Source organism: Artemia sp. Qi Xiang Cuo, chromosome 16 (genome assembly GCF_049724085.1).
Source record: "Artemia sp. Qi Xiang Cuo chromosome 16, ASM4972408v1, whole genome shotgun sequence".
Taxonomy (NCBI): Eukaryota; Metazoa; Arthropoda; class Branchiopoda; order Anostraca; family Artemiidae; genus Artemia; species Artemia sp. Qi Xiang Cuo.
In genome coordinates this window covers 29,719,339-29,731,581 of record NC_142809.1, presented here as the reverse complement: position 1 = coordinate 29,731,581, position 12,243 = coordinate 29,719,339, and the positions used below count along the sequence as shown (strand labels likewise).

General features: G+C 35.5%; 1 protein-coding gene across 3 annotated transcripts in view; it reads left to right on the top strand.

Annotated features, from left to right (window-relative positions):
* The first annotated feature begins 4,844 nt into the window (after nucleotides 1-4,844).
* Nucleotides 4,845-12,243, top strand: part of Tti1 (Telo2 interacting protein 1) — a 142,456-nt gene continuing 135,057 nt past the window's right edge. For 2 of the 3 annotated variants that reach the window (XM_089101993.1, XM_089101991.1), the window contains exon 1: nucleotides 4,845-4,923. The gene's annotated coding sequence lies outside the window, so the exon portion shown is untranslated. Of the gene's footprint in view, nucleotides 4,924-5,017; nucleotides 5,098-12,243 lie in introns of those variants that run through there. The other variant, XM_089101992.1, reaches the window with a different exon arrangement.

Sequence of the window (12,243 nt, the reverse complement as noted above, 5' to 3'; positions counted from 1 at the left end):
ATAATAATATATAAGGCACAAAACCATGATTGAAAAAAAAAATGCCCGATTAACAATTGAACCCTTGACATTCTGATTCAAAGTCTAACAATCTAGTAACTGAACTGTGGTGACTGACAATTGAATTTAATCTATTGGTTCTTGTAGAACCATAATGTTATAACTTTCCCCAAGGACTATGGAGGGTCATATCATCACCAAAAACGTGGTTATTGGACTTATTCAGCAAATATGTTTTTAATTGGCTATTATAAAACATTGAGCTGATTGAAATTTATGTTGTAAAGAGTGAGAGTATTAAATTATATTTGGTGAAGCTGAACTTTTGCGAACACGAGGAGGGGAGGGGTCACTTCAAGGGATAGTCATTCGGACTTTTGAAATTTAGTTATTTATTATTCTATGAATTTCTTCCTCTTAAAAACAATCGATATCTTAGAAATCATTTTGCAAGCCTCAACGTCGGCTGACCATGTTAAAGACAAAGAATTCATAGCAAATTCTCCCAATCGGCTAATGATGCTTACCAAGGGAGCTGAGAGGGGAAGCATACGGGAGGGGCTCTTTTAAACTTCCAGTTAAGGGTTTGGATCATGATTATTACAATGTTAACGTTTTATACTTCGACGAGTTTTTCCACTTAAGAAGTGGCACCAAATGTGCCGTTTTAGTGCTGTTAATTAAAAAAAACTTTTCCACAAAATAAGTTTTTCAAAGAAAAGTAAAGAACTCCATTAAACCAAAAATTAGCAAAAATAAAATAAAATAATCTACCAAGCGTGAAACTACCACAAATTAGCATCGATAAATAAATGAAACCCAAAACGAACAGAAATTACAATAAATAACCGAGTAAAACTCAAAACGAGCAGAAATTAACATAAGTTGGGCACAAAACCCCTATACCTTCCCAAGGCCAGAGCAAAATTTGCACTTTACTGAAAAAACACAAATGAATGTGCATTGTCAGTTTAATATACATATGCTGATATTTAGTAATCAAAATGTTAATATTTTTCGATTTATTAAAGTTATAAAAGTAAAAACTTTATATTTTAATAGTAAAAACTATTAAAAAGGGCAATTTCAATTTCCAATCAAATGAGCCCCTTTTGAAATTTCCACAAAAACTTTCTATATAAACCTTATATGCCCCAAGGGTATAACTTACAATCCTTGCACTGAGGGCTCTGATGGGGTTATCATCCTAAAAGACCTAAGTTCCAGAACTTTCAACTACGTTGAACAAAAGAGATATCTCAAAATTTTGATTGGATGTGTTTGGGGAAATGGTGGGCGTGAGATGGGGATTAGTTGCCCTTCAATCTATTTTGACTATTAAAAGGGCACTAGCCCTTTCAATTTTCAATTGAATGAGCCCTTTTTGATGTTTTTACAACATCGCTTTCTATAAAAACCTTACATGCTCCCAGGGCATAACTTACAACCCTTGCCCTGAGGGTTGGGGGGGGGGATGGGTTGTCATCCTTAAAGACCTAATTTCCAAAACTTTCCACTACGTTGAATAAAATGGCTATCTAAAAATTTTGATTGGATGTGTTTGGGGAAAAGGTGGGCGTGAGAGGGGCGTTAGTTGCCCTCAAATCACTTTCGACTATTAAAAAGGGCACTAGCCCTTTGAATTTCCAATCGAATGAGCCCTTTTTGAAGTTCCTACGACAACGATTTCTATAAAAAACCTTATATGCCCCCATGGCATAACTTACAACCCTTGTCCTGAGGGTTGTGAGGGGGTTGTCATCCTCAAAGACCTAATTTACAAAACTTAAAACTACGTTGAATAAAATGGTTATCTCAAAATTTTGATTGGATGTATTTTGGGAAAAGGTGGGCCTGAGAGGGGGGTTAGTTGCCCTCCAACCACTTTCGATTATAAAAAAGGGCACTATCCCTTTGAATTTCCAATCGAATAAGCCTTTTTTCAAGTTTCTACGACAACCCCTTGTATAAAAACCTTATATGCCCCCAGGGCATAACTTAAAACCCTTGCCCTGAAGGCTGTGGGGGAGTGTCCTCCTCAAAAAAATAATTTGTATCTGGAAATCAACTACGGTTAACAAAGTGGCTATCTCAAAATTTTGATTGGATGTGTCTGGGGGAATGGTGGATGTGGGAGGGGGGTTTCTAGTTGCCCTCCAATCACTTTCGACTACTAAAAAGGGCACTAGCCCATTGAATTACCAATTGAATGAGCCTTTTCTTGAGTTTCTACGACAACGCGTACTATAAAAACATTATACTCTCCCAGGGTATAACTTGCAACCCTTGCCCTGAAGGCTGTGGGGAGTGTTCTCCTTAAAAACATAATTTCTATCGGGAAATCAACTACACTGAACAAAATGGCTATCTCAAAATTTTGACTGGATGTGTTTCGGGAAATGGTGGGCATTGAAGGGGTGTCAGTTGCCTTCCAATCATTTTCGACTATTAAAAAGGGCACAAGCCTTTCCAATTTCCAATTGAACGAGCCCTTTTCGAAGTTTCTACGACAACTTCTTCGATACGAAGTGCCCTGCTCTAAAGAAAATAAAATGATACATTGTGCCAACATCGTTCTTATATGCCCTCAGGGCATACCTTAAAACCCTTGTCCCGAGGGTTGTGGGGGAGTGTCCTCCTCAAAAACATATTTTCTATCTGGAAATCAAATACGCTGAACAAAATGGCTATCTCAAAACTCTGATTGGATGTGTCTCGGGGAATGATGGGCGTGGGGGGGGGGGGCTAGTTGCCCTCAAATCACTTTCGACTATTAAAAAGGGCACTAGCCCTTTAAATTTCCAATCGAATGAGCCTTTTTTGAAGTTTCTAAGACAATGCCTTCTATAAAAACCTTATATGTCCCCAGGGCATAACTTAAAACCGTTGCCCCGAGGGTTTTGGGGAAGTTTCCTTCTCAAAAGCATATTTTTATCTGGAAATCAACTACGCTGAACAAAATGGCTATGTCAAAATTTTGATTGGATGTGTTTGGGGGAATGATGCGGGGGAAGGGGGCTAGTTGCCCTCCAATCACATTCGACTATTAAAAAGGGCACTAGCCCTTTGATTTTCCAATTGAATGAGCCTTTTTTGAAGTTTCTATGACAACACCTTCTATAAAAACCTTATATGCCCCCAGGGCATAACTTAAAACCCTTGCCCTGAGGGTTGTGGGGGTGTCCTCCTCACAAACATATTTTCTTTCTGGAAATCAGCTACGCTGAACAAAATGGCTATCTCAATATTTTGATTGTTGTTTTTGGGGGAATGATGGGCGTGGGGGGGGGGGTGTTCTAGTTGCCCTCCAATCACTGTCGACTTTTAATAAGGGCACAAACCACTCCAATTTCCAATTGAATAAGCCCTTTTCGAAGTTTCTACGATAACCCCTTCGATACGAAGAAAATTAATAATACATTGTGCCCACATTGTTCTTTACTTAGCCGGAGCGATCACGCTGCCTATGATATGATACTTATGGATAGTATAATTGATACAAAGCTCATAAATATTAGCAATAGATTTCAAATGAGCCATTAAACATCTTTCTAAGAAGTTCTCATAGCCCACTAGCCCCAGATTTTTCACTTGAGACATGGAACCATAAATGCTGTTTTTAATACCATTTGGCAGTTGTAGATGGTGGAATTTAAAGGAAGCATATCAATATACACTTCTGGGAGTACAATGCGTGGAAGGGGGACGAATTATCCAACACTTTCGTCTTTCTCCCTCAAATTTCTCCATATACCCAGTTAGAGATTGGTCGATTCTGGCTGCGCTTACATATTCATATTATTGATCCCTATCCCTAACCAAATAACCAGCAACACCAGGACTCGGACCTTTGTTCTCATAAGATACAAACTAAATTACTTTCATTTTATGCATCTATATTCATTTCAGTAAAAAAAAAAATTCGATATCACTTCAGTTGAGTGCCATGTCCATGTTCGATTGAAATATTTTTTTCTTATAACTCAGTCATCAATATGCAGTAATTCTCTTTTCTTTTCGCACGAAATCCTTTTCGCCCCTATTTTTTTTTCACCCTAAAAAAAAAAATGTAATATTGGGTTTAAGGGACTTAAAAAGAACTTCCGGGAAATCAATATAGACGTTTTGAAAAGACATTTTGACTGTATCAACTCTTTTATTTTTAATTTTCAGAAATCTTTAAAGTTTTTTGAGTTTTCAGCTCAAAAGTAAATCTCAAAAATCAAAGATAAATAAGCTCTATTGCAAGTAATACATGGGCTAATGAAAATGGGTTTCATTGAGTATAATAGTAGGTACCATGAAAACACGAACAGAAGCAAACGCTAAAGTTTATTGAAAAACCAGATATTAAAAGTCTGAAAATAGAATCTTGATTCTACAGATTTTTGAAGGTTATTTCCATGGCTGTATTCCCGGGGGAAGGGGGTTTGACCCCCACCCAAATTTTGTCCAACTTGTAAAAACGGAACAAAATGTATATTAACATATTTTTATCCATTTTAATTTTTTTTTGTCCCCATCCATTGAAAGAAATTCCAGATACAGCCTTAATTGTTGCTTGCATCGTGTTTTCCAGGAACTCAAATGTTTCATTAAGTGCCCCAAGAGATCCAAAGGGACTCTTCGAGATTTAGCAATCTCGTCTGTTTTTTTTTCGGATGTTTAAAACTTCTGTTGCACTGTGTTTAAAACTCCTTCTTGGTAGTAAATATCGATGTCGACCGACGGCGCGCCGAGGACCGCTTTGTACCGCTTTTAAAGTAGGTACAAAGTAACCCCGACACTTTTTCCTTTTCAAGATTTTAATAGTTTTACTTTTAATTTCATAGTAACGCTGATAATAATATTTAAAAAATCGAAAGTCTGGGAATCATCAGAATTCTGAAAACCACATTAAAATATCCTAAAATACTTACTAAAGTAAATTTAGCATACATATCTTAATTGCGTAGGCAAATGTTGAGTTTAGCCTAAACTGTTTAGGGAATATATTTGACCATTAATGGGGGAGGGTAAAGTGGTAAATTCTGTAGTTTACAACATAATTTAGCTGGGATGAAAGTAAATAGCCTACATTACTTGATGCCTTTTTGGGTAAGGTTTATATGAACAGACTATTCAGGTAGCCAAAAAATGGACATCCACTATATGGCTAATATGGGAGTAAAGTTCATTTGTGATGCAAATGGATGTTATATTTAGATTGAGGATGTAATTCTAGGTATATATTTGCACATTAGGGGGGTGGGGGTATATATTATGCAAATATATAGGTTCTAAGAAATTCATGAATTTCTTAGAAAAACTGGGAAAACAAGGAAAAAAGTGAAGATAAAGGCTCTACCCCTGCAAAATGTTTTAACTAGGATTATTCTGTATATTATGGAGCACTTATTGTTTTCTTAATATGTTTAATTATGTTCAGCTCTACTCCTAGGATTAAAATAAAGGTTGGCCAGTTGGCTAATTTAAAGATTTATATATATATATATACCCTGTCAAATTAGCCATATGGTGGTATCCCCTAAAAAATAAGGTAAAATTCTGCTTTAGCTACTTCTGGCTATCTTGGAAAGGAGTTTGGTTAGGAAAATGAAACTTTCAGGCATGGGTCTACAGGCTAAAGTATGTCCAGGGAAGGTATTTTGAAGTACCTACCTCCACTCCTTCTCCCTCTAGAGGGTCCTGACCTTTGATGACCTTTAAGAATCTGTGTGTTATAAAAGTGAAACCTTGCAAAATAGATCTTCTGCTTAAAATGAAGTCCAACAAAATTGTTTTCAGCTTCACAACATTGCTCAATCCTGATTTATAGAGTTTTAAAGATATGCAAATACATTTCCTAAATTTTGAAAATTAACATTGATATGGCTTAAAATACTACTCAAATAACAGGAATTGCATTTTCAGAACTAAAGCCAGAGAAAAAGAATCTTATAACAGAAAATTAAGGTAAAATTTTGTTTTGTCAAAATTTCAATAGATATAGACCTGTCATGTAGGCAAATTTCAGGATCCTCTAGAGGGAGAAGGAGAGGAGATAAGTACTTCAAAATACCTTCCCAGGACACATTTTAGCCTGTAGACTCATCCCTGAAAGTTTCAATTTCCTAACCTCACCCCTTTCTAATATAGGTAAAAGTAACTAAAGTAGAATTTTACCAAAAATAATGTCAAATTCTACTTAAGCTGCTTTTGGTTATCTTGGAAAGGGGTTAGGTTAGGAAAATGAAACTTTCAGGGATGGGCCTACAGGCTAAAGTAGGTCCTGGGAAGGTATTTTGAAGTACCTACCTCAACTCCCTCTCCCTCTAGAGGGTCCTGACCTTTGATGAGCTTTAAAAATCTATATGTTATGAAAGTGATACCTTGCAAAATAGATCTTCTGCTTAAGCAGTGTTCATATGCATGTCTAGCCAGATTCAATGTCTAGGCAACAACTCTTCACAAGTAAAATCCAGCACTTAGCTAGACAAGGCACTTGGCTAAATATTGAGTTCTAGACTCTAGAACTCAATGTCTAGGATATTTGATTACAGCCAATCAGAATGTGTCAAGTTCCACTATTTCCATCATTTATGTTAACATTTTTAAACTGAAATTTAATTTTTGTTTTCTCATTATTTGTTTTTTCCATTTTAGGCAAATATGAAGCACTAGACATAATAGTGAAGCATATCTAAGGCAATTGTTTGCCTTGTCTTATCCATTATCTTGTGACAGTAAAAATAGGAAATACAATTTGGAAAGTTTTGCCTGCATAAGCTCTCTTGATTGGCTTGATTCTCTTGAAATGACAACTTGAAACTGAATTTGTAGTTTTAGCTAAGCACCAAAGTTTACTTGTGAACAGTTGTTGCCTAGACATTGAATTCTGACTAGACACATGTCTAGACACAGGATTTTAGCTAGACATGCTTATGAGTGTCACTTTAAATGAAGTAGAACAAGGTTGTTTTCAGCTTTACAACTTTGCTCAATCCCAATTTATAAGGTTTTAAAGATATGCATATACATTTCTTAAATCTAAAAAAAACAACAACATTGATACTGTATGGCTTAAAATTCTACTCAAATAACAGGAATTGCATTTTCAAAACTAAAGCCAGAGGAAAAGAAATTAATAACCAAAAATTAAGGTTAAATACTGTTTTGTCAAAATTTCAATAGGTATATATACCTGTCATGTAGGCAAATTTCAGGACCCTCTAGAGAGAGAAGAAGTGGAGGTTGGTACTTCAAAATACTTGTACTTATGTATTAGCTGGTACCCATCTGAGAAGACAAGTTTGGTTATTGCTAATGAAATAAAACAAAATGTGATGAAAATATAATAGTTTAGAAACAAATTAGGGCTATATATTTGCACATTGGGGATTAGGGGGTACAGCATAGCATATATTAAATAGGTAGTCTGACCTAGGTACCTTTTTCCTCCCTAAACCCCCAAAAATAATAGTTTTAATATTGTAAACACAATCACAAACCACACTTTCCATTTCTCTATTGACAGATACCTGTTTGACTAGTTTCCTTTATGATATAGCAAGTATTTTAGAACATTGTTCCAACCTACTTGAATTCCCTGAAGTTGCTACCAACAATCTTAACAGGTTCCTTGCTTCCATCATTTAGAGCCTTCTTGCATTGTCTTTTCAATTACCAACTGATGATCTTTCACCTTCTTTTCCCTCTGTCTGTCCTTTTCAATGAGATTACCAAGTCTGCCCAATTTCTGCTAATATGGAAATAGGGTTTCATAACCCTCTTAAAATAGAAAGATAGAAAGCCTGGTTTTGAAGGTGTTTGTTCTATTTCTCTCACTCCTATATTCTCAAATCTGTATGAAAGATTCCTTGTAGATTGGCTAAAAGAAAAAATACTCTTACTGACCTAAGGCACAGTGGCAGATCCATATTTTTTTTTGGGGGGGGGGGAGAGGCACAAAATAGGTTGATCTGATAAACTTGCATTAGGAGCAAGTTTAATTAATGCAAACTTTCATTAATTAAGTAAATTACACTACTTTAGATTACGTTAGGGGGGGGGCCCCTTTCCCACCCTGGATCTGCTACTGCTAAGGCTCTTCAGAAACCTCAAATTCACTTCTACCTCCCATTACATTGTTTCTTTTATTGACTCAATAATGGAAAGTCTCAAAAAGCTTAATTGCTGGCTAAATTTAACTTTGATTGACCTTCAAAAAGTATTTTACCTTGTTAACCACAATATATTACTTGAGAAACTTGTCACTAGATTCAATATTAATTCTTTCCTGGTGAAATTAGTTGTCTCCTTCTTATCCAATAGATCATAGGTAGTCAAATATCAGAATCATTATTCCAGTCCCTTCCCTGTTCATAATTGAGCACCCCAATGTACTCTCCTAGGTTTCCTTTTTTCAGTTATGATTAAAAGCATCAATAAGGAATATCCTGACATATAGAAATTCCTGGATGATCTAATGGTTGTTGAAACTTGCTACATAATTTTAATAAGCAACCCTTTGAGCATCCTCCATGACTTTGCAGACAATGGCTCAATGTTAGATGTGAGAGTAAACCCCCTCTAAATCAAAGATAATGCCAATATGTTTTCTTAAAACCTCACCCTGTTTTGTTAACCCTATCCCCTCAAAGATTTCTGTGTCATCCTTTAGTTTATATGGCATCACAATTTCTTGTAGTTTAAAGTGAGATATCCATGCTAAAGATATTATCTGTAGAGCTAATGTGTCTATTTCCCTCCTTAAGTTCCTTAATAAATTTAGTATCCCTAGTGTACAAGATTTACCAGTAAGTTTTGGAACTTACTCTTACCAAATAAGTTACTGGTAACTTTGGTAAGTTACCATATAAGTGGTAAGTTTTGAATACTCATGAATTTAAAAGAAAATATTCTCTCTTCTCTGACAGATTGATAAGAAAAAGCATTATTTTGCTTCATTCTATTTGTTTATTTCCTACTTTCCTAATTAAGAATCTAGTGGGATGATGGGAAAGATTTATGTTTGGACACTACTTACCTCTTTGTCACCATTGCAATGCTAGATTAGAAGAGATTGGACAGGAGTATTTTTTATTGATAGGCCTTACTACCTGCATTATAGCTGTGTATATAATTCGCTGATTATTTATTCTATAGTTAAAGATAGCCAGTCAAAAGTAAAAAACTCACCAAATTAAATTGACCTCTGCTATCAACGTCTTATTTATTCAGACTGACGGGCTCATTGCATATCCCCCTTTTTTTTTTTTTTTTTTTTTTACTCAGGCAGGAACCAACAAAGTGGTAGTCCAACAGAGTGATATAAGCATAAGCTCAAAGGGGTATGACTCATGCATTGAGTCTGATGAATAATTTTTTTTTACAATATATTTTAGTGAAGTGACAGCTCTCCTAGGGATGGATTTGTTTCACTTGAGAACATTTTTGTTCATCAAAAACTTGAACTTACCACATGAAACTTACCTGTAAGTTTGACCTAAAACTTGCCATTACTGGGTAAGTTACCCACTGGTAACTTACCATGGGGTAACTTACGTCTTGCACACTAGTGTTCCCCTTCCTAATCTTTAAGGATTTATTCTTCCTTTGTGTGCCTGCATCTTGAATGTGCTTGTCCAGTTTGGCACCCTGATATTCCTCACAAAGAATCAGAAAAGATTGAATCTATCTGAAAAAAGCCCTGTGAATAATTTACAGAAGCTAAGGTTCCATACTCTCTTCTTCTAAAAGAAGCCAGATTGGAAATGCTTGAGCACTGGAGAGTTATGTTTTGTCTCGTTTTTGGAAAAAAAAAATGTAATGGCAAATCTATCACAGAAAATATTTTCCCTCAAAAACACTCCACCCAGATTTTACCATCTTGGACTGTTTCTGCACCCATTTCTATCTTTTCCCCCATTTGTTGGTTTACCTCCAGATATGAAAAAACCTTGTTTCCTTCATTACAGAAAAAAACATTAAAATATCCTGGTATAGTTTTCCTCTTATTTGATATTAATTAAAAAAACTTTTTCCACAAAATAAGTTTTTCAAAGAAAAGTAAAGAACTCCATTGAACAAAAAACGAGCACAAATAAAATAAAATAATCTACCAAGCGTGAAACTACCACAAATCAGCATCAATAAATAAATGAAACCCAAAACGAGCAGAAATTAACATAAGTCGGGCTCAAAACCCCTATGCCTTCCCAAGGCCAGAACATAATTTGCACTTTACTGAAAAAAATATATATGTTTTTACTTTTATAACTTTAATAAACCAAATAATATACACATTTTGATTACTAAATATCAGTAAACGTATATTAAACTGACAATGCACATTCATTTGAATTTTTTTCAGTAAAGTGCAAATTATGTTCTGGCCTTGGGAAAGCATAGGGGTTTTGAGCCCAACTTATGTTAATTTTTGCTTGTTTTGAGTTTGACTTGGTTATTTATTGTAATTTCTGCTCGTTTTGGGTTTCATTTATTCACTGATGCTGATTTGTGGCAGTTTCACGCTTGGTAGATTATTTGATTTTATTTTTTCTCATTTTTTGTTTAATTGGAGCTCTTTACTTTTCTTTGAAAAACTTATTTTGTGGAAAAAGTTTTTTGTAATTTATTTCTTTTCGTTTTATATTGACAAAGTCTTATTAGCAAAAAAGAATATGATACTCTAAATATTTTCGTTTTCTTAAGAGTGTACAGTGTGGTCTGCTATTTTTATGCTGAATAAACTTTTTTAGCAATCTCTAACAACATAAACCGTTTTAAAAATCTGGAAACGAATAGTATTGTTTAATTTAGTTTCATAACTCCTCTAGTTGACCTGAAATGGAAAACTTAATGCCATTTACAAAAAATCTGTTTACTTTCTTTGATAGCTTGGATACACTTACGCTATTTTGATTTGGTTAAATTTTAAGAGCAGAAGCAGCCCTAAAAGTTTGAACACAATACCCTCAGTTGTTCTTGGGATACTGCTGAGATGGCATATTGGGAATTAGCATTAACACAGTGCATTTTGATTTAATCTTATGGCAACATTTAGTTTTTAAACAATTAGGCAGATAGGTGGGTTTACATGGAAGGGGGATTAGTTGCCCTCTAATCACTTTTGACTACTCCAAAGGGCACCAGCCCTTTCTATTTTCAATTGAATGAGCCCTTTTCAAAGTTCCTACGACAACTCCTTTGATACAAAGTGCCCTGGTCTAAACAACAACAACAACAACAAAAAATAATACATTATATCCACATTAATGTTTACTATAAAAATGTCAAACCTTCCAATTATTTTCGACTATTAAAAAGGGCACTAGGCCTTTCAAATTCCAATCAAATGAGCCTTTTTTGAGTTTCTACAACAGCACTTCCTATAAACAGCTTATAGGGCCCCAGGGCATAAATTACAACTCTTACCCTAAGGGCTCTGAGGGTGGTTGTCATCCTCTAAGACCTAATTTCAAGGACTTTCAACTACGTTACACAAAATGGCTATCTCAAAATTTTGATTGGATGTGTCTGGGAAAATGGTGGGTGTGAGAGGGGCGTTATTCTTTCTCCAATCATTCAACTATTAAAAAAGGTACTAGCCCTTTCAATTTCCAATCAAATGAGCCCTTTTGAAGTTTCTACAACAACGCTTTCAATAAAAAAACTTATATGCCCCCAGGGGATAACTTACAACCCTCGCCCTGAGGGCTGGGTGGGGGGGGGGGGGGTTGTCATCCTCACAGACCTAATTTCCAGAACTTTCTAATACGTTGAACAAAATGGCTATCTGAAAATTTTGATTGGATGTGTTTGGGGGAATGGTGGGCGTGAGAGAGGGGTTAGTTACTGTCCAATCACTTTCAACTATTAAAAAGGGCCCTATCCCTCTCAATTTCCAATTGAATGAGCCCCTTTTGAAGTTTTTACAACAACTATCATTAAAAACCTTATATGCCCCCTGGGCATAACTTACAACCTTTGCCCTGGGGACTCGTGGGGGTTTGTCATCATTAAATACATGATTGCCAGAACTTTCAACTACGTTGAACAAAATGGCTATCTCTAAGCTTTGATTGAATTTGTTTGGGGAAATTGGGGCGAGAGAGGGGGGTTAATTACTCTCCACTCACTTTCGACTATTAAGAAGGGTAATTTCAATTTCCAATCAAATGAGCCCATTTTGAAATTTCTGCAACAACTTTCTATATAAACCTTATATGCCCCCAGGGCACAAATTACAACCCTTGCACT